The following is a 24,369-nucleotide window of genomic DNA, read 5'->3' on the forward strand; positions in this document are numbered from 1 at the left end:
CCAAAGCCATCAGATAGCTGAGCTCCAGCTGACTGCTATGCTCATGAGGACAGCTAGTGCTATTCACAAGAATGTGATGTTATTGGATGGCAGGGATCACCTTAAAGTTAAGAACCTGAAATATCCACATGGTTATCTCAATAGATGCAGAAAAAGCATTCGAAAAGATCCAACACCCCTTTATGATGAAGGTTTTGGAAAAATTAGCAATCCATGGAACATTCCTCAATACAATAAAGGCTGTATACGACAAACCTACAGCCAGCATTATACTCAATGGTGAAAAACTAAAGCCATTTCCTCTTAACTCAGGAACAAGACAAGGATGCCCACTCTCTCCACTTCTCTTCAATCTAGTATTAGAATGCCTAGCTAAAGCAATAAGACAAGATGCAGACATAAAGGGGATCCAAATAGGGAAAGAAGAAATAAAACTCTCCCTCTTTGCAGATGACATGATCTTGTATTTAAAGAATCCCATAGACTCCACTCCGAAGTTACTCAAGCTGATTCAAAACTTTGGCAAAGTAGCAGGTTATAAAATTAACCCCCAAAAATCAATGGCTTTTCTGTATGCCAACAATGAGAAAAGTGTGGCTGAAATTAGGAAAGCAACTCCATTTGTAATAGCCCCACAAAAAATAAAATACCTAGGAATTAACTTAACTAAAGAAGTGAAGGACCTCTATGATGAAAACTTTAAAATCTTGAAAAAGGAAATCAACACAGAACTTAAAAAATGGCAAAACCTCCCATGCTCCTGGATTGGAAAGATTAACATCGTGAAAATGGCAATACTTCCCAAGGCTATCTACAAATTCAACGCAATACCTATCCAAATTCCAACCTCATTCTTCAAGGAAATAGAAGAGGCAATCCAAAAATTCATATGGAACAATAAAAGACCCCGAATAGCAAAAACGCTCCTGAATGGAAAGAACACTGCTGGAGGAATATCAATACCAAACATCAAAATCGACTATAAAGCCATAGTAAACAAAACAGCTTGGTATTGGCATAAGAACAGACCTCAGGACCAATGGAATAGAATTGAAAACCCAGAAATGAACCTACAGACCTATAGCCATCTAATCTTCGATAAGGGAGCTAAAACAATAGAATGGAAGAAAGACAACGTCTTCAGTAAATGGTGCTGGCAAAATTGGTTAACTACATGTAGAAAACTTAAGCTAGATCCTTATATATCACCCTGCACCAGAATCAACTCCAAATGGATCAAAGACCTTGAACTCAAAGCAGACACTCTGAAAACATTACAGGATGGAATAGGAGAAACCCTGGGTCTCCTTGGCTCAGGCCGAAATTTTCTGAATAGAGACCCGGAAACACAACAAATCAAAGAAAGGTTGGACAAATGGGATTGTATAAAGTTGCAGAGCTTCTGCAGGGCAAATGACATAGCTAGCAAGATCAATAGAAAGCCCACGGACTGGGAGAAGATCTTTACTAGCCATACAACGGACAAGGGTCTCATATCTAAAATATACTTGGAACTCAAAAAATTAAACCCCCCAACAACAAATCCTCAAAGAAACAACTGCCCAATAAATAAGTGGGCGAAAGACTTAAAGATAAACTTCTCTGAAGAAGAAAGAAGGATGGCCAATAGACACATGAAGAAATGTTCAACATCCCTAGCCATAAAAGAAATGCAAATCAAAACAACATTGAAATATCACCTCACTCCAGTTAGAATGGCAAAAATCAAGAACTCTAACAACAACAGATGCTGGAGGGGATGTGGACAGAAAGGAACCTTACTTCATTGTTGGTGGGAATGTAAACTTGTTCAACCACTTTGGAAAGCACTATGGAGGTTCCTCAAAAGACTTCACATAGAGCTCCCCTATGACCCAGCAATCCCACTTTTGGGCATTTACCCTAATGTTTACAAACAAGACCACACTAAAGCTACCAGCACAACTATGTTTATTGCAGCATTATTTACCATAGCTAAGATATGGAACCAACCCAGATGCCCCTCAGTAGATGAATGGATCAAGAAAATGTGGTATATATACACAATGGAATTCTCTGCCTCCATCAGAAAGAATGACATTGCCTCATTTGTTAGGAAATGGAAAAACTTGGAAAAAATTATATTAAGTGAAGTAAGCCAGGCCCAAAGAAACGTAGCTCCCATGGTTTCCCTTATTTGTAATATCTAGTATATGTATGAGTCAAGCGGAAAAGGTCAGATAATGTGATGTCAGGAAAATGAACCCTTAGATGTGTATTTTAATGTTTTTTTCTTTCATGCATGTGTTTCTAACACATTTATAAGATTATCTCTTTGTTGCTTTGTATGTCCCTCCCCCACAGTATAACCCCTGCTTTCACTATATTTGATGTCAGTATAACTTGTGGAGGAGATGGGGAAAAACCAGTTGTTTAAGGATACAGGTGGACCTGTTGCAACAATGAGAAGTACAAGTTGTCATGTCCAAAACGAGCTTTACAACGTTGGTGGGGGGGGGTGGGGGGAGAAGGAGAAGGATTGGGATTAGGGGGGGAGGGGGGAGGCTGGGAAGGGATGTGAAGGGTAAACAAAGGAGGAGGCTGCAATGCTTGGTAAGAAATGTACGCATTATCCTGCCCATGTAACTGTAACTCCTCTGTATAGTATGTTCACAAATAAAATTAAATTAAAAAAAAAAAAGAAAGAACCTGAAATATTTCTATTGATCTAAAAGTGGAAACACACCAGGACAAGAATGTGATTAAAAGTGCTGAATGCAAAATCCATTGAGTCCAAGGAAGACAGAATAACTCTTTCTATATCTGAAAGAGTATTCTCTCACCAAGAATCCTGAGCCGAATATGGTGGTCAATGTTTGTAATCTCTGAACTTGAGAGGAAGATTTAGAAGTTAGCTTGAGACCAGCCTATGTTTTAGGCCAACAGAAGGACACATAGTAAAATGCTATCTTAAAACAACAACAACAAAAGTCCCAATAACTGGGAATGTGGTTAGTGGTAGAGTGCTGGCCTCCCATGCATGAAGCACTTGATTTGATTCCTCAGTATGACATAAGCAGAAAAATTGGAATTGGTACTGTGGCTCAATTGGTAGAGTGCTAGTCTGCATCAAAGAAGCTAAGGGAGAAGGCCCAGGCCTTGATTTCTAGCCCCAGCACTGGCAAAATTAAACAACAACGACAACAACCAAATGCAAAATGCTGTTTGTTGAAATAAATATGTTGAAGATTGTTGATGCTCACTAGAAAATTGTGATGTTGCCATTCATAGTGAATTTTCTTAGGAAAAAGTAAAATAAATTATTGAAATATTATCTGGCATTAGACAGGACATAGTGAGATCTAAAAATGATTGCTGCCGATGGTGACTTGACACAACTAACATTACAGATACACGTCCTAGATTGTAATTTTTTTCTCTTTTTTATTGTGAACATACTGTATAGAGGGGTTACAATTACATGGGCAAGATAATGAGTACATTTCTTATCAATCATTGCAGCCTCCTCCTTTGTTTACGCTTTTCACATCCCTTCCCAGCCTCCCCCACCACCACTAAAGTTGTAAACTTCGTTTTTGACAAGACAACTTGTACGTCTCATAGCTGCAACGGGTCAACCTGTATCCTTAAATGACCAGGTTTTCCCTTTCTCCTCCCCAAATTATACCGACATCAAATATAGTGAAAGCAGGGGTTATACTGTGGGTGAGGGACATACAAAGCAACAAAGAAATAATCTTATAAATGCTTTAGAAACAAATGCATGAAAGAAAAAGAACATTTAAATACATTTCTAAGGGTTCATTTTTTTTAACATCACATTATATGACCTTTTCTGCTTGACTCATACATATACTAGATATTGCAAATAAGGGAAATCATAGGATCTATGTTTCTTTGGGCTTGGCTTACTTCATTTAATATATTTTTTTCCAAGCCTTTCCATTTCCTAACAAATGGGGCAATGTCATTCTGATAGAGGCTTAGAATTCCATTGTGTGTATATAACACATTTTCTTGATCCATTCATCTACTGAGGGGCATCTGGGTTGGTTCCATATTTTAGGTATGGTAAATAATGGTGCAATAAACACAGTTGTGCTGGTAGCTTTAGCGTGGTCTTGTTTGTAAACATTTGGATAAATGCCCAAAAGTGGGGTTGCTGGGTCATAGGGGAACTCTATGTGAAGTCTTTTGAGGAACCTCCATAATACTTTCCAAAGTGGTTGAACAAGTTTACACTCCCACCAGCAATGAAGTAAGATTCCCTTCTGTTCACATCCCCTCCAGCATCTATTGTTATTAAAGTTCTTGATTTTTGCCATTCTAACTGGTGTGAGGTGGTATCTCAATGTTGTTTTGATTTGCATTTCTTTTATGGGTAGGGAGGTTGAGCATTTCTTCATGTGTCTATTGGCCATCCTACTTTCTTCTCCAGAGAAGTTTCTCTTTAAGTCTTTAGCCCACTTATTTATTGGGCAGTTGTTTCTCTGAGGATTTGTTGTTGGGGGATTTAATTTTTTGAGTTCCAAGTATATTTTAGATATGAGACCCTTCTCCATTTTATGGCTAGTGAAGATCTTCTCCCAATCTGTGTGCATTCTATTGATCTTGCTAGCTATGTCCTTTGCCATGCAGAAGCTCTGCAACTTCATGCAATCCCATTTGTCCAACTTTTCTTTGATTTGTTGTGTTTCCGGGTGTCTATTAAGAAAATTTCGGCCTGCGTCAAGGAGACCTAGGGTGTCTCCTATTCCATCCTGTAATGTTTTCAGAGTGTCTGCTTTGACTGTGAGGTCTTTGATCCATTTGGAGTTGATTCTGTCGCAGGGTAATATATAATGATCTAGCTTTAGTTTTCTACAAGTAGTTAACCAATTTTGCCAGCTCCATTTACTGAAGAGGCTGTCTTTCTTCCATTACTATTTTTTTAGCTCCCTTATTGAAGATTAGATGGCTATAGGTCTGTAGGTTCATTTCTGTGTTTTCAATTCTATTCCATTGGTCCTGAGGTCTGTTCTTGTGCCAGTTTGAATACTATGGGTTTATAGCAGAGTTTGAAATTTGTTATTGATATTCCTCCTGCAGTGTTCTTTACGTTGAGGAACTTTTTTACTATTTGGGGTATTTTATAGTTCAATATGAATTTTTGGATTGCCTCTTCTATTTTCTTGAAGTTTGAGTTTGGAATTTTGATAGGTATCGCATTGAATTTGTAAATAGTCTTTGGAAGTATTGCCATTTTCACGATGTTAATCTTTCCAATTCCAGGAGCATGGGAGGTTTTGCCATTTTCTAAGTTCTGTTTTGATTTCCTTTTTCAAGTTTTAAAGTTTTCATCATAGAGGTCCTTCACTTCTTTGGTTATGTTAATTCCTAGTATTTTATTTTTGTGGGGCTATTACAAATGGAGTTGCTTTCCTAATTTCAGCCACACTTTTCTCATTGTTGGCATACAGAAAAGCCATTGATTTTGGGGGGTTAATTTGCTACTTTGCCAAAGTTTTGAATCAGCTTGAGTAATTTTGGAGTGGAGTCTATGGGATACTTTAAGTACAAGATCATGTCATCTGCAAAGAGGGAGAGTTTTATTTCTTCTTTCCCTATTTGGATCCCCTTTATGTTTGCATCTTTTCTTATTCCTGAAGCTAGACATTCTAATACTAGATTGAAAAGAAGTGGAGAGTTTGCACATCCTTGTCTTGTTCCTGAGTTAAGAGTAAATGGCTTTAGTTTTTCAACATTAAGTATAATGCTGGCTGTAGGTTTGTCATATACAGCCTTTATTGTATTGAGGAATGTTCCATGGATTCCTAATTTTTCCAAAACCTTCATCATAAAGGGTATGTTGGATCTGATCAAATGCTTTTTCTGCATCTATTGAGATAATCATGTGATTCTAATTCTTGCTCCTGTTGATGTGATAAATAATATTAATTGATTTGCATATATTGAACCAGCTTTGCATCCCTGAAATGAATCCTGTTTGATCGTGGTGTATGATATTTTGGATGAATTGTTGAAGTCGATTGGCCAAAATTTTGTTGAGAAGTTTTGCATCAATGTTTATCAAAGAAATGGGTCTATAGTTCTCTTTCTTTGATGAGTACCTGCCTGGTTTTGGGATGAGGGTTATGATGGCTTCCTAGAATGTGTTCAGTAGTGAACTTTCTCTTTCAATTTCATTGAAGGGTTGGAGGAGAATTGGTGTGAGCTCTGCTTTGAAGGCCTTGTAGAATTCGCATTAAAACCATCTGGTCCTGTACTTTTCTTATCTTGGAGGTCTCTTATTGCTGTTTCTATTTCAATTCTTGATATGGGCCTGTTAAGATGTTTTAACTAGTCTTGGTTTAGTTTTGGCATGTCAATATTTGCTAGGAAAAGGTCCCTTTCTGCCATGTTCTCAAACTTATTAGCATAAAGTTTTGAGAACTATTCCCTTGTAATTTTCTGAATCTTGGTTGTTTCTGTGGTGATGTTTCCATTCTCACCTGTGAGTTTAATTTATCTGGGTGTGTTCTCTTCTTTTTCTGATAAGATTTGCTAAGGGTCTGTAAATTTTGTTAATATTTTCGAAGAATAAACTTTTTGTTTTGTTGATTCTTTCTATAGTTTTTTTGGATGCTAATTCATTTAATTCTGATTTAATTTTAATTATTTCTTTCTGTCTACTGGCTTGGGATTTACGTTGCTGCTCTTTTTCAAGGAGGTTCAGATGTCTCATTAAATTGTTGGTTTCAGATTTCTCCAATTTGTTGATATAGGAGCTCAGAGCTATGAACTTGCCTCTGAATACTGCTTTTGCTGTGTCGCAGAGGATCTGCTAATTTGTGTGATCATTTTTGTTAAATAGCATGAACATTTGAATTTCCTTTCTGATCTCTTCCATGACCCCCTCATGATTCAGCAGTGTGTCGTTCAGGCTACATGTGTTACTGGACTTTCTTTGGTGGCTTTTGGTGTTGAGTACTAATTTTATCCCTTTGTGTTCTGAGAGAATGTAAGGTTTAACTTCAATGTTTCTGAATTTGGACACGTTTGCTTTGTGACCTAAAATGCGGTCTATTTAAGAAAATATTCCATGTGCTGCTGAGAAAAACTTTTATCCTGATGCTGCTGGTTGAAATATTCGGTAGATGTCTTTTAAATCTAGGTGATCTATGCAGCTGTTTAGATCTGTGGTTTCTCTGTTGAGTTTTTGCCGAGTTGATCTATCCAGTGGGGAGAGTGGGGTGTTAAAATCCCCAACAATTAATGTCGTTGGATTTATGTGGAATTTGAGGGAAAGTAGTGTTTCTTGAATAAATTTGCGTGCTCCGTTGTTTGGCGAATAGATATTTGGAATCGTAATACCCTCCTTAAGGAGAGATCCTTTAATTTGTATGTAGCTATCTTCTTTATGTCTTCTCACAAATTTTAATTTGAATTCTATTTTTATCTGATATTAGGATCGCAACTCCGGCCTGTTTATGGGGCCATTTGCTTGGTAGATTTTGTTCCAGCCTTTGACATTGAAAATGTGTTTGTTTTTAATGGGCAAGATGTGACTCCTGAAGGCAGCAGATAGAGGGATCTTTTTTTTTTTTTATCCAACTAGACAGTCTATGTCGCTTAATTGGAAAATTAAGTTAATATTGATAGATAGGACTGAGAGATATTTGGGAGTTCCTGTCATGTTATCTACCTTCTTGGGGGCTGCAAAAACTGGGTTCTTCCTATGGTTCTTGGATTCTCAGTTTGGGTGCAGTTTCGTGGCCTTTATTGTGGTATTGTTGGTTTTCTATATGTAGGACATCTTTAAGAATCTTTTGTAAGGCTGGTTTGGTGGAGATGTATTGTTTCAATTTTTCTTTTCTTTACTATGTAAGGTTTTTATTTGGCCTTCAGTTATGAAGGAGATTTTAGCTGGGTACAATATTCTTGGTTGATAGTTGTTTGTTTTTAAGACATGGTATACATCATTCCAGGCTCTTCTTGCTTTGATTGTCTCTGCTGAGAAATCTGAGGTGATTCTAATTGGTTTCCCTTTATAGGTGATTAATCTTTTCTCCTTGACAGCTTTAAGGATCTTTTCCTTGTTCTGAGTTGATCCTGTGTGGATTATAATGTGAGGGTGGGATGTCTTATTCTGGTCTAGTCTGTTTGGAGTTCTCAAAGCTTTTTGTATCTTTTTGCATGTTTGGGAAGTTCTCTGCTAGGATCCTGTTAAACAAATTTCCTAGACCATTAACTTCTGTTTCTAGGTGCTCCTCTACACCCATTATCTTTAGATTAGGCCTTCTGATGGTGTCTTCCAAGTGTTGGATAGATCTATTATATTTCTTGGACTTGTCCTGGATGGTTGTTATGTTCTTTCTCTATAACATCTAGTCTGTCTTCAATCCCCGAGATTCGATCTTCTGCATGGTCTAACCTGCTGTCAAGGCTTTCTACTTTGTTTTATATTTCTTTTCCTTCTAAATTGTCAGCTTTGATGGCTTCAAATTTTTTGTTGAAACTTTGTTTTAGATCTTGTATGAACTTCTTTACTTCCTTAATTTGGTGTTCAGTGTTTATTCTCAAATCACTTAGTTGATTGGTTATGGTTTCCTTGGACTCCCATTCCTTCTGTTGGGTTCCATTCAGCATTCCCTTTGTGGTCTCCCTGACTTCCTTCAGCTCTTTGTTAATCGATCCCATGAATGCCTTTAGTTATCTTTGTGTATTCTCATCTTGCTCCCTCAATTCCTGTATTACTCTTTGCTTAGCTTCCTCCCGTTCATGCCATTCTAGTAGTTCTCTTTGAGTGTTCTCAGCCTGTTCACACCACTCCTGCCTTTCTCTTTGAGTATTCTCAAGCTGCTCATGCAAATCCTGTATCAGTTTTTGAGTAGCTTCCTCACGCTCATGATATTCCTGTATAAACCTTTGGATTTTCTCCTCTCTCTCCCTATCACCCTCATACGGAGTCCTTTGTAGGTTATTAATCTTTCCTGCATTGACCTTTTGTTTGCCTCCTCTCTCTCCCTATCATGCTCATTCAGAGTCCTTTGTATGTTTTCAATCTTTTCATTTATCATGTTTGCCAGGAATGTTTGTAGAACTATTTGGGAACTCTCCTCTGAATTATTCATTATCTGTTCTGTCCCCTGATTATCATGAGTGGGAGTTGAGATACCCTGACTTGCCATTTTTCTTGTGTTTTTCCGGCTTACTCTGCCCATTTGGCATGAAAATAACAACAGTTTTGTGGTATAACACTAACTTAATACAAGCATCAACCAAAGTCTGAATTTGCACAGTCAATGATCTGCAGATACAATCTAGTTCAACAGATACATCTATTCAACATCAGACAACTATGTATTAATGTGCTACGAACCGCAAAGAAGAATTTGGAAAACCAGAAATTATTAAGGTTAGGGAGAGATGTGGGTAAAAAAATAGAATAGAGTGATTTGGGAAGGCACAGGGAGAGTTAACTTAACTAAGTCCTAATCTCAAAGTACGAAATAGGTTGAAAGAGAGAGAAAAAAAAGAAGAAAGAGAAAGCGAAAAATAAGAGACCAGAAAAAATAGAAAAGTAAAAGTGAAAGATATTATACAGAACGAAAACAAACTGTCCAGAGAAGAACTTGAATATAATGAGAAAAGGGGAGGGATAAAAGGAGATGTGAAAAACTTAAAAATAAAAATACTTAAAATATTATATAGATATAATGAGGTAGTACTGCTATTAAGGAATTTGTCTTAGACATTTTGAATTGAGTAATAAATTTTTGGATTAAGTGTGTATAAAATGGAGGATAGGGTCTAATAGTCAACTACGGGTTTATCTGAGGATGTGCAGAACAACAATTAAGTCACATAAAGAAGAACGATAGAGAAGAAAAGGTGAAAAGGATAAAAAAGAAAGAAAAAAAGATCAGAAGTTCAGTAGAGCTAAACAAAAAACAAAAAGAAAATTTTTTTAAAAGAAAGAAAAACGCACACACACATGTATCCCTAAAATAAAAATTATAAGAGGAAAAAAAATTACTAGAAAACATTTTTTTCAAAAAAGATAAAAATTAAAAAAGCTTTAAAAAAGAAAAAAAATTATAAAAGGTACCAAAAAAAAAAGAAAAAAGAAGTAGAAAAAAACATTTCTTTGATTTTTTTGGGAGAGTTGGGAAAAATCCTGTATCTCTCTTGTTGGATTCTCTGGTCTGCGTGTGGTCCTGTGGCTTGGTTGGTTTCTTAAGTCAGTTTGTTTGAACAGGCAGAAAAATGCTCTGCTTTACCCAGGATTTTGAGATCCTCCTCCCAGGTTAGTTCAATGGGAGAGAGCTCTGTTTTGAATATCACAATAGAGGAAGATGGCTTTTTCCTCAAGTTTGGAGATACTGTGATGAGGCTAGGTTCTGGGTAGAGCTGAGGCATTCCAGCAAACAGTAGCTTTTCCCAGGGACTAGTTTGTGAGAAACTCACAGAGCCCAGCCTGGAGCCACTCTCAGGGTTTCTGTTTACTGAATTTCACTTGATTGTCAAGGCTGCTAAAGGGAGGGGCAGCCTCTGGCTCTGATTACCCAGTGAAGAAAGCCACTCCTAGGGCTGGCGCCTGAGCTGGGTGCTTTTTCCCTGTGTGGAGCTGAGTCTGGCAGGTCAGTTAGGTTGTTGTGACCTGTTAAATGACTTTAGTTTTCTTCCAAGGCCTGAGTTGGAGCTAGCAGCTCCGCTGAGCTTTGTCGGTATCCAAGATGGAGATCTCCAGTACTGGGGGGAGGGAGGGGTGTCCTTCCTTCCTCTGCTTCCTGAGAAGGAGTGAGGACGTCAGGCTTCTACTCATGCTGGGTCGTCTCTCCTCTGAGAACTGCAGGAGGAAGATGTCTGCTCCTTGTCGGTTCTGGCTGGTGTTGGGAAGAATCCACTTGCCTGCTCCGTCTGGCTCCTTGGTCCCAGAGCTCAGATCTGTCTCCATGCCTCGATTTTCCCTCTCTGGCCTAACTCTCTGTCCTGTGATGGCACACTTGGTGTGATTCTCTGGCTTAGGACTATTCACTGGAACTCTAAAACTGCTTTAGCCGGGAGAGCTTGTTTAGCCTCCATCTTCTCCTCCTCCATCTTCCCCTTGATCTCGCTAGATTGTAATTTTTTAAGGATACAATCTTGAGTTTTATTCTTTTTCAAAGTAATTTTACTGCCGGGGGCCAGTGGCTCACATCTGTAATCCTAGCTACTGAAGAGTCTGAGAACTGATGGTCTCTGTTCAAAGCCAGTCCAGGGAGGAAAGTCTGTGAGACCCTTATCTCCAACTAAAGGTTCAGAAAATGTGAAGTGGCACTGTTGCTCAAGTGGTACAATGCTAGCCTTGAACTGAAGAGCTGAGGGACAATGCCCAGACCCAGAGCTCAAACCCCACAACTGACAAAAAATAATAATAGTAATAACATTAATTTTATTGTTACTATTAAGGTGTTATATATAAAGTCTACCATTTCATAAGTTTGTTTCTTCGCTCAAAGAAACACATATGCATCTTAATTGCCAACAGCCAGGATTTGGCCATCTGCTTTCCAGCTGATCTCTGTGTTTAGAGGCAATGTGTAATACAAAGCAATACAAACCAGTTCTGCGTATAAATAATTGTTCTCTACACATCCTAAATATCAATGATGATAACATGAAATAAAAAATCCCTAAGTTTAAAACATTCTTCTAGACAAGTTAAAGAAATCCTGAGAACAAATATTTTTAGAATAATTTCAGAGAGCTAAATCTCTGGGCTTAGGTTCTGTCTCTGAAATTTATTACTCAAGGCTAGTACTTACACTTTGAGCCACAGTGAAGTTTCCACTTATCTCATGGTTAATTGAACAGAAAAGTCTCACCAACTTTCCTCTTCAAGTTGGTTTTGAACTAGGATCTAGCGATCTCAGCCCTCTGAGTAGCTAGGATTATAAACAGCTGTCTAGAATAATGGCTTACCTGAGACAGAAGCCAGTTAATATTAATTGTCAATCATGTTTAACTTCGTAAAATAAACTTTACTGAAATGCCTTACAGAAGAAATAAGGAATAAAATGTGTGTGTGTGTGTGTTACAAAGTTCTTGCTAAAAGATACATATTTTACTTGTTTTTTTTCTTTCAAAATTTGTGTTTTCCAGAATCATATCTTATCTTTCCTTGCTGTTTCTTTAGTTTATTTCATACATACCCACAGCTCCTTAAACTATCATTTCTTTATGTGAAGAGCTTGCACATATCTATTTTCAGTCCAAATTCCTTGTATGCATCTATCATCCACATATTCAACTGCCATAAAAACTTGTGAAACAATAATCACCTCTTTCCATTACTGGATATTAATGTGTATGTAAAATTTAGGAAAACAAAGAATAACATCACTAAATATAACTAGATTTTAATAGTAATGTTAAACATAAATTCAATGTTGATTATTTTCTGAGCAATTTAATAAAAACATCAAGGAAAAGAAATCAACTATTTTGAGTGCTGATATTGTGGTTTAAACTCAGGATCTTATCTTCTCACTTAAGCTTTTTCCCTAATGGGTGTTGCTCTATACATGAAACGCAGCTCCCCTTCCAACTTTATTTTGGGGATTATATAGAGATACGAATCTCATGGAATAAAAAATCAGTTGTGTCCCTATCTTGGGGTTTATTTCAATTAACATTATCTTATATGGTCATATGGTACCATGTACTAGTTACTACAAGTAAACTATGGGACCTATGTTTATTTGGGCCTGGCATATTTCACTTAATATAATTTTTTTCACATCTTTCCATTTCCTTACAAATGGGGCGATGTCATTTTTTGATAGAGGCATAAAATTCCACTATATACACACACACACACACACACACACACACACACACACACACACACACACACACATATATATATATCACGTTTTCTCTTTTTTATTGGGAAAATACTTTACAGAGGGTTTGCAATTACATGGACAATGTAATGAGTACATTTCTTATCAAGAATTGTTGCCTTCTCCTTTGTTTCCCCTTCCCATCCCTTTCCATCTCTCCTACCCCGTGTCCCCCCACCCCAAGCCAAAGTAGTAAAGTTCGTTTTTCGACATGATGTCTTGAACATCTCATTGTTGCAATGGGTTCACCTATATCCCTATTTAAACAATTTGGTTTTCCCTTCTCCTCCACAAATTATACCAACATCAAATACAGTGAAAACAGGGGTTATATGGTGGGGGAGGGCTATAAAAAGCACCAAAAAATCTTATAAATATGTTAGAAACAAGCAAAAAAAGAAAAAAAAATATTTGAAGCCTTATCTTGGGGTTCATTTCGCCTCACATCAACTTATCTGACCTTTTCTACTTGTCTCAGACATATATTAGTTATTGAAAATAAGGGAAACCATGGGAGGTATGTTTCTTTGGGCTTGGCTTATTTCACTTAATATAATTTTCCAAGTCTTTCCATTTCATAACAAATGGATCTATGTCATTCTTTCTGATGAGGCATAGGATTCCATTGGGTATATATACCACATTTTCTTGATCAGTTCATCTACCGAGGGTCCCGTGGGTTGGTTCCATATCTTAGCTATGGTAAATAATGCTGCAATAAACATCATTGTGCTAGTAGCTTAGTATGGTTTTGTTTGTGAACATTTGGTAAATGCCCCAAAGTGGGATTGCTGGGTCATAGGATCTCTAAGTGAAGTCTTGGAAAAAATTATATTACGCGAAGTAAGCCAGACCCAAAGAAACATAGGTCCTATGTTTTCCTTATTTGCAATAACTAGTATATGTCTGGGACAAGGATAAAAGTTCAAAAGCTATGTATATAAGACCAGATAAGATGATGTGAAGTGAAATGAACCCCAAGATAGGGGTTTATAGTCAACCATGTGATTTTTTTGTTTCTTTGTATGTTCCTCACCCATGGTATAACCCCTGTTTTCACTGTATTTGATGTCGGTGTCCCGCATCTTGTATACACATTTCTCTAGCTTGGGGAGGAGAAGGGAAAAAACAAAATGTTTAAATAGGGATACAGACTGACCCATTGTAACAATGACATGCATAAGAGAATATGTTGAGAAAAGAAGTTTACAATTTAGGCAGGGAAGCGGGAAAGAGGGGAGAGGCGGAGTGAAGTTGTGGAGGTGGGAGGGAAGGGGGGTAGGGACAAACAGAGGAAGAGGTAACACTGCTTGATAGAAAATGCGCTCATTGCATTGATCAAGAAACTATAACCCCTCTATACAGTATTTTTACAATAAAAACTTTTTCAAAAAAAATAAGGTGTCATGTACACCAAGTATAGTAGTCCACTTCTGTAATCCCAGCTGATTGGGAAGAAGAAATGACAAGGATCATGGTCTGAGGCCAGGCCACAGAAATAACTGCCAAGACAGCCATCGCCCATCTCAACAAATGAGCTGGAAATCGTGATTCACATCTGAAATTCTAGTTAATTATGTGGGAGGCATAGGTAACAAAGTCTCAGTCAATCTAAGCTCACACCTGTGCAAAAAGTTCAAGACCTCAAGCAAATAATATGGACTAGAAGTATGGCAACAGTGGTTGAGCTGCTTGGTGCTATACAACAAAAGTTCTGTATAGCAAGCAGAGAACTCCTGGATAGAACCCTAGTAATACCCCTCTCTCCCACCAAAAAGCCTAAATAAGTTTGTCCTATTTGAACATCTAATTTCAAGGCCATTGACAGATCAGAGATGGTGATATTCTCTTTAAAATTAAGTATTCAAAAGTGACAAAGTTATTTAGGCTTTGAAAGAATTGAAAAGGAAGGAAAATGCATGCGAGTTTTGTTAGCTCCATAATTCTTGAAAATATAGAATGCATATATCTATGTATGTATGTATATACATGTATGTAAATATATGTACAACTAGTTCATCTCTTTTCTGTGTAGCTAATGGTACAAATGAATCTGCACAATCACTACTCAAAGGCATGAATAGAAAAAGAGAAGGAGCAAAGAACTCATATTCAGGAACCTATGGCTAGCCAATAACCCTGAAAATCTTTTACATCAGTTTGCATGTGTCAGTTACTGCAGTACAGGGACAGTAAATGCCTAGGAGTAGAGTTGATGGATAATATGGAAGTGGGTAGTCAAAAGAGAGGTGAAGGGAGAAAAGGTAGAATGAACAAGAGGAATTGGAGGAAGTGCAGAGAGGACTCCAGTAAATTTCCTACAAAATTAAGAAGAGTGAAGGGAGATATTCATAGAGGAGGGATGGATGACAATGTTGAAAGGGTTGGCATTGATCAAAGTATACTGTACACATTAACTGCTTTGTTTAATGATAACTCATTATTTTTTTATTTTTTATTTTTTTATTTTTATTTTTTGTGAACACACTGTACAGAGGGGTTACAATTACATGGGAAGGTTAATGCGTACATTTCTTATCAAGCATTGCAGCCTCCTCCTTTGTTTACCCTTCACATCCCTTCCCAGCCTCCCCTCCCAATCCTCCTGCCTCCCTCCCCCCGAACCAACATTGTAAAGCTCGTTTTTGCCATGACAACTTGTACTTCTCACTGTTGCAACAGGTCCACCTGTATCCTTAAACGACTTGCTTTTCCCCATCTCCTCTACAAGTTATACTGACATCAAATATAGTGAAAGCAGGGTTTATACTGTGGGGGAGGGACATACAAAGCTAGAAAGAGATAATCTTATAAATGCGTTAGAAACAAATGCATGAAAGGAAAAAAAAACATTAAAATACATACCTAAGGGTTAATTTTCCTAATATGATAACTCATTATTTAATGATAACTCAAAATAATGGTTAAAAATCAGGTCCCTAAAATGTTATGCAATTAGAAGCAAAGCATGAGCATGTGCTCAGATCATCTCTAGTGTCCATAAATCTTTTTTCTTTAGGATGAGTTTTAGAACAACAGTAATGATGCCTGTCATCTGAAGAAATTTAATGATTTCCAGCTATTTAAAATAATCATTTTGGGAGATATGGCTCAAGTGGCATTGGCTACCTTGTGAGCAAAGTTCTCAGATATTGAATTCAAGTCGATCTCAAACATAAGTAAAAACAATCAATAAAATCAAGCACTTTCCTTGGCACTGGTAGCTCATGCCTTTAATTCTAACTTTAATCAGAAGGCAGAGATCTGGGGATCTCAGTTCAGTATCAGCTTGGATAGTAAATCTGTGCGATTCTTGTCTGCCAAAGAAAGCTGGAAGTGGATTCGTGGCTTGTAGCCTATAGCATAAAGCTCAGGAATAGAACCCAAGCCTTGAGTTAAAGCCTTAGAATAGTGCATATATATATATATATACACAAATGAAGTAAGTCAACTCAAGTTCTCAACTTCCATTTCCCTAATCTTAACTCTAATGCTCGTCAAAACCCTAAGAGTAACCTTGATGATAATAGTAACCCAATCCTAAAATTAATGGAAATTACTCGAGTTTAGATACATCCTTACAGATACCCATTGTCTTTGAAATGATTTGCAATTAGCTCCAAATCCTACAGATTCCCTAATTTGGACTCTGAAATCTATCTTGTTCCCTATTAGGAATCATTAACCTCAACTTCTCATATCATGAAAAATACCATAGTTTCCACTGATCTTAACTTTTACTGAACTCCTGTATATCCAAAAAGAAGCTGCGGGTTTACTTAAAATCTACTCTACTTCCAAACCCTAACTATATATCTAAACCTTACTAGAAACCTAACTCTAAATTTAACCCTATTGAACCCTGAATGGGAAAATTAGGGAAACTGTAGTTTTTGTTAAATTTTGCACTTACATTACTTGAAAGTGTTAATAAAAACTCAGTTTTACCTTAAATCTTACTCTTCTCTAACCCTAAGCCTAAACTGAATTAGGAAATAAACCTAAACCTAGAACTAATGGCCTTTGGAGTCTAAAAGCCACTCAAATAACAATAGTTTTTATTCATCCTAACTTCAATTCATCTCATCTTTCTAAAAATAGCTTGTAGTTTCACTCATTATCTTGTCTTTATTGTAACTCTAACCCTAATTCGAATATTGATGTTAACCCTGACCCTAATCGTACTCTAATCTTAATATTATTAGCAGTTTTCTATTTCACATTCATCCTAATTCTGACTCTACTTGTAATTCGAAGATTTACTTTCAGTTTGACCCTAAATTTTCCATTTTCCTCATGCTTACTCTAAGCCTAGCTGGAACTAAAACTTAACTTTTACCCTAATGATAATCCAATTCTAATGTTTAAGAGAAATACTCTAGTTTTTAATCATTCTAATGAATAATCCACTTTTCACTCTGGAAATGAGTTTCAGTTTGCTCTAATTCCCACAAATTTTCTGACTCTACCTCTAAAGTTATCTTGTTCCCTAACATAAGCCATTATATTACTTGTCCTCAAATTCTCTTACCAGGAAATACTGTAGTTTCCATTGATTCTACCTTTTCCTGAACCACTGTATCTGAAAACAGTTTCAGATTTACTTACCATCTAGTCCATTACTTAACTCTAACTCTCAACCTAAACCTAAAACTCTCATTAACCACTACAAGAATGATCACTGAGAAATAAATATAATGATAATGTTCTAGTTACTATTCAGCCTCGCATATTTGCTTCTACTTGTTAGTGAACACAATTTTATACTAAAACCTTTCTTATATATAAATATAATCAGAAGAAAATACTGATCCTAATCTTAATCCAAATTATATGACAATACTAACACTAACACAAGTACAGTAGTTTTCACTCATCTTTCCAAACATAGGTTTCAATTTTTTCCAATATCTTAGTCATTTTCTAACCCTAAACTTAATCTTTCTTAACTGGAACATTGAGAATAACCATCAGCCTAATTTTAAGTAGATTCTAATATTAATAGCAATACTCTAGTTTGCATTCATTTTAATTCTTACCAGGCTTATATTAAAATTTACCTTCAATTTGACCTTCATTTTTTTCTCCTTCACTCTAAGCCTAACCATGGCTGGAATCCTCACCATAACCTTGACACTAATCGTATCCCAATTCTAAAATTTATGAAAAATGCTCATTTTGTGCAATCCTAACTGAAATTCCACTGGTAATTCTTGAAATAAATTGCAAGTTTTTTGTAAACCTTACAGATTTTTTCACTCTTAACTCTGAATGTATTTTGTTCCATAACAAGAATCATTATACCCATTGATGTCAAATCCTGATATTATGAAAGACATTGTACTTCCATTATCCCAGCTTTTCCTGAATTCCTAGAACATAAAAAAATTTCAGCTTTACTTAATATTTAACATTTCTTTTTTTTTTTTTTTTTCGTCGGTCGTGGGGCTTGCACTCTGGGCCAGAGCATGATCCCTGAGTTCTTTAGCTCAAGGTGTGCGTTTAACCAATTGAGCCACAGCACTGCTTTTGTGTTTTATGGTGGTTAATCTGAGATAAAAGTCTCATGGACTTTCCTGCCTGGGCTACCTTTGAACTGTGATCCTCAGAAAACAGCTCCCTGAGTAGCTAGGATAATAGGCGCGAGCTACTAGTTTAACCCATTTCTTTACTCTATCCTCAACCCCGGTTAACCAGAAACCTAATCCAAATCACATTCTGATTTAACACCAAATGGTTAATGTAAGGAAAATTGTCTAGATTCTATTCAATTGCACATTTTTTTGGCTTCTACTTCTTATTGGAAAACTAGAATTTACCTTAAAGCTTATCCTTCCCTAACCCTAACCGGAACAAAAAATTATCTCAAAAAAGTATCTTTAAACCAAATTATATCCGAATGTTTAAAGTAACACAGACTGGTTTTCATTCATTCTTCTTAAAATATGTGGCAGTTTTACACAATGTCTTACATGCTTTTTTCATCCTAACCCAGCTCTAACTGGCACACCTTGCCTAATCCTAAGCCTACATATAACCGAATCATCATGTTAATAGCAAGCTACTTTTTCTCACATTTATCCTAACTCTTGCTCAGCATGTAGGTCTAAATTTTACTTGCATTTTGAACATAAAATGTTAGTGTTTTTCTATTTCCTGTCAGGTTTTATTTTTCATTATTTTTAAAAAACTTTATTTTGTTGAAAAGTTGCTTTAAAGAGGGATATGTTACATGTGTAAGGTAAGGAGTATGCTTCTTGTTGAGCATTGTTACCCACTTCTTTCTTGTTCTCCCACTATTCCATCCCTCCCCACATCTCTTACCCCTCCCTTCTCATGGTGTAAACTTCATTTTCAACATAGTGTCTTGTGAGTATCATTGTTGCAATGGATCATCCTGTGATGAACCTAAATTTTCTATTTCTCTAATCCTAATTCTAATTTTGTCTGGGATCCTAACCCTAACCATAATAATAATGATAGCTCAATTCAAATTTAACAAAAAATATTCAGGTTTCTATTCATCCTATTAATTTACTGTACACCTTGAATTAATTTGCAGTTTAGCTTAAATCTTCCAAATTAGTTTATATGCACATGTATAAAGATGTAATTTTATGTGAAAAACAGAAGATCTTTGGAGGAAGGAGTAATGAGAAGGAAATAGAGGGAGGATAATCAAATATGTGAAATATATTATGGAATTGTCACTTGTGACAATTAATATCCATTAACAAAATCACTAAAAATTAATAAAAAACACACTGCCTTCTAGTGTTCTTTAAGAGAGCCATGATCTGTCTTCTGAAAAAAACAAACAAACTTGTGTTAGATAAACTTTGTCCATGCATAATTTATATTGTTGTCCAATTATTTAACTTAATGAATATAAATTTGTCGAATAAGATTCCATGACAAAAAATATAAAACAGTTACTTAGCAATTGTTTGAGAAAAAGTTATTGTCATGAGTTTTAGGAAACGGAATTGCTATTTCCCCACAAAGCAATGAATTAGGTTTACAAATCTAGTATTTGTAGTAAGTTTAGAGAGCATAATTCACATGAAAAACAATTAACTGTACATCTTGTTTCTTGAATGAGTGATATTTTAAACATTGTCCTTTATTCGAATAAATACTTAGGTTTTCATTTCAAAATAAGTGCAATTTTATCTCCATTCAGAACAAGTACTTACCCGGCAATTAAATGTACCAGCATATTTAGGTATTTAAAAGCTAAATTTTCTATGTTTTATATGCAGCTCTACATAATCAGAATGACATGATTTTTTTATTCATAAATATCTAAACTCAGATTTTTGCTTCATCAATATAAATTTTCTCATGAGGTTGTAGTGAAGGCTCCAGTAACCAGAGTGGTCAAACCATTTTCTGAATTCTAAATTTTAAATCAAATCATTTTTAAGCTTTGATAATATCATTTATTGTCTCTTCAGAGCAATTAAGCTAAAACAAATACTACTTTTTAAACATTTCACTCACATTGTAAAGAATATTAACATAGGTCAAAAAGAGACTAATTATTTCAGACCCATCATATTTGGTGATCTTAGTGTGAAGAATGTAGAGAGTAGAAGGTCCTTATACTCAATAAATAGTTTTGATTAAATTAAATAATATATCAGGATTTCTAATTTGGAGATTAATCACATGGAAACAGGAAAATAATAAAAAAATTATTTTGGGATCAACAGAAAAAGATATTTGTGCATGTAACCACAGTTGCTTTATTAGTTTGTAGTTGAACACTGGACTTGGATTTATATCTTGGCTGTTGTTGTGAATAATGTGAATAACAATGAACTACAGATACATTTATGAGTTACCCAGAGAGAAATAATCACACGATTGGTGTGTCAGATGATATTTCAACGTTGGTTTTCTTTAGAAAACTGCATACTACTTTCTACGACGAGAACACTAACCTGTATTTTGACCAAGAGTTCAGAAAATTTCCTTTTCTCCACAGTGTCGCAAACCAACATTATTACCTTTTGAGTTTTATAAAGGGCAGGTTTTTTACTGTGTGCAGTATCCAAGACTGGCCTTACACTAAAATCCTTTTACTCCAACCTCCAATCCCTTGGAATTACCAGCCTTTACCACCACACCTGGTTCCTTGGATATTTTTGACAAGAGTTATAATAGTTAAGAAGTAGTATCATAGTAATTTTGAATTGCATTTCTCTCATGACTTCTGCTCACAAAGCATTAAGCCAGCATAGAAGTTGTATCAAATACAAATTTGTAAATCCACAGGCGATTTTCAGGGCTTTTTTGGAAAATATGTCTATTCAGAACTTTTGTCCATTTTTAATCAAGTTTCTTGTTAATCTCATCTTTAATCTCTCTATAGAAAATCAATAATTAATTCTACTACCTTTCAAGGTAGTAGAAAGGAAAAAAATTAAGCAGCTCCTAACATTTTTAAATTTTTAAAAACGTGATATTGCTTTAATCATTTTCTCTTAATGGTTGAGACTATATAACTCAATTTAGTTAGACCTTTTACAAGGCTATATATATTTTATTTATTTTACTTTGATTGTTCTTTCCAAAACCTGCATGACTGATTTCACTTGGTTTCTTTCAGTCTCATGTAGTTCAGATTTCAAACTGAAGAATAAATGGAAGGAAGCAAAGAAAAAATATATTTCCCCTCATCTGATGATGCCTCAACAAGAATGAGGAAAGTGTTCATCCTTCTAAGGACCTATGATAGAATATCAAAAAGACAATTTATTCTTCTAGGTCTTCCTTATCTTTGCGATGTAACTTAAATGATGTAAAACACAATATACTGTTCAGATACTTTTATGTTTTATCAGTTTTGCACATATTCATATGGATTTCACCTCAGTCTACAACATTCCTTCATCGTTCTGTCCCTGATATTTTTACACTATCACAACATAAGATAACCAGTTTGATTTACAGCATGAGAAGTTATCCACCTTGCTTCCTTGGAAGCCGAGCGTAGTGAATAGATATTACTTCTGGTTACTCACACTACATGTAATGGTTTCTGTACTACTTATCACATTCTATTTAGTATTTAAAAAAGAATGCTGGCTAAAATCAAAGCTCATTGATAGGTTTATGTTAAGGGTTTCACAAGTTTTATTTTCTTAATTCTTAAGATAACATTTGCTATAATGCTGATGTTATTACTAGTTTAGTGTTGGGAAAATTTGTAGTTAAAGATAGTCAGTGCATGGCCCAAAGACACACACAGTGAGGAAGGAAATGAGTCAAAGTTTCCAAAAGTCTTTCAGTAATACCAAAAAGGTGGGTAAAATCTCTCCATTCTCTTACACTCTCAATTCAATATTCATACTGTCCAAGAAATAATAACATAGCAAATATTGCCCATAGTGATTGTTTTTTTGTCACATTTTGTCTTCAATACAGACTGTGTTGGTGACATTGGGTTATCATGCACAGAGCTGAGCTTACAAATTGAAGTCTGAAGACAGCCAAATTTCTTCTGTCCCACAGTTCCAGTTTCTTTTTTAAAAAGTACTAAAACTTTTAAATATCATCACTTACTATCTTTTAATCTCCAAACGAATTAAATTGGCATGTAATCACTCCAAAAGGCTTTCAAATTAGGTGATGATAAAATAGGCCCCCATGAAATAAATTTTCTTTTATTTTTAAAATTATTCTAAATGCCTTGTGCTGGCTGGTCACACTTATATACCTATCTACTCTGAATATTTGCTCAGGACACTGAGATCTGTGGATAACACTTGGGAGCCAATCAGGGCCAAAAAAAAAAAAACTTCATTGAATTATTTTTCAAAATGTTTAATGAATTAGCAAAGGGCCAGGAATTTAGATGTAGCTTATATAGTAGCTCACCAATCTAGATAGGAAAGGCCTAGCAAGACCTTGAATCCCTGATTTTAAACTCTGAGCACGCCAATATGTATACATGGCGTGTGTTCGCATGCATGCGCGTGTTTGCTTGTGTGGTGCTGCACTCACACACACTCATTTATTCAAATTACCTCCATCTCAGTGTTCTGCATTAATTTCTTTGTTATTGATATTATATGGGTAAAATAGAGGAAATAAACTCTTCCATCTCAGAACATTTTTATATGTTTTTATTCTAATAATACTGTGCAGAAGGGTCACATTTACATGAAAAAGGAGACTAGTACATTTCCTAACAAGCATTGTTACCTCCTCCTTTATATTTCCCCTACCATCCCTTCCCCCCACCTCCACAAGTACACTCCCCTCCCCCTTCCTTCCTCAGTCTAAATTGTAAAGTTCATTTTGCAACATAGTGTCTTGTGCATCACATTGTTACAATGGGTCAACCTGTGTCCCTATTTGAGCATTTTTTCCCTTCCACTCCCCAAATTAAAGATGCATACATACAAGATGTAAGTGCACCAACTTCAAATACAGAGAAAACAGGGATTATAGCATGGGGAGAAACATACAAAGAAACAAAAAAAATGACAAAGCACATTATAAGTATGTTAGAAACAATAGCAAGAAACAAAAAACAACTTGGGTCCCTATCTCGGGGTTCAATTTCTTTAACATCATCTTATCTGTTTATATGCACATATATTTTGAACTTTTCTGCTTATCCTAGACATATATTCGTTATTGAATATAAGGGGAATCATGGGACCTATGATTCTTTGGACTTGGCTTACTTCACTCAATAAATTTTTTTCCAAGTCTTTCTATTTCCTAACAAATTGGACAATGTCATTCTTTCTGATGGAGGCATAGAATTCCATTCTGTATATATACCACATTTTCTTAATCCATTAATCTAATGGGGTCATCTGGGTTGGTTCCATATCTTACCTATCATAAATAATGCTACAATATCCATAATAGTGCTGGTAGTTTTAGTATGGTCTTGTTTATGATCATTTGGGTAAATCCCTAAAAGTGGGATTACTGTTTCATAAGGGAGTTTTATGTGGAGTCTTTTGAGGAACCTCCATACTGCTTTCCAACGTAGTTGAACAAGTTTACACTCCCACCAAGAATGCAGTACGATTCCCTATGGCCACATACCTTTCAACATCTGTTTTTGTAAAAATATGGAACGCTCTATGAATTTGCATGTCATCTTTGTACATGGGGCATGCTAATCTTCTCTGTAGCATTCCAATGTTCGTGTATGTGATGCTAAATTGAGCACAGAACATTTTTTATATATAAAGTATAATTTTTATTTATTTTATTAAACTAGACAATTCAACAAAAAGTAAGTTCAAAAGAATTGTTGTGAAATTTTAGAATCATGTATTTCATACATAAGCACACATTTAAGAATAAAATCAAGATAGACATGCCAAAAACAAAATAATTCCAGATATTTGTAGTTCAAGAGATGTGTAGGAGGAGGAATTCAATTATTCTATGCAAGGCACCTGTCAAAATGAACATTGCAGCAAGTTTTAAGGTTTGTTAAACGTTTTAATGTTTTAAATATGCTTAA

The 24,369-nt window shown here is 35.7% G+C and overlaps 1 non-coding gene across 1 annotated transcript; it reads right to left on the reverse strand.

The window, feature by feature from the left end:
* Positions 1 to 23,962: 23,962 nt before the first annotated feature.
* On the reverse strand, positions 23,963 to 24,069 carry LOC122097265. Its single transcript, XR_006145507.1, has one exon. It is a non-coding gene; the product is annotated as a U6 spliceosomal RNA (small nuclear RNA).
* Between the last annotated feature and the right edge of the window lie 300 nt (positions 24,070 to 24,369).

The sequence above is a fragment of the Dipodomys spectabilis genome, unplaced genomic scaffold (genome assembly GCF_019054845.1).
Source record: "Dipodomys spectabilis isolate Male_0828 unplaced genomic scaffold, ASM1905484v1 ptg000420l, whole genome shotgun sequence".
Taxonomy (NCBI): domain Eukaryota; kingdom Metazoa; phylum Chordata; class Mammalia; order Rodentia; family Heteromyidae; genus Dipodomys; species Dipodomys spectabilis.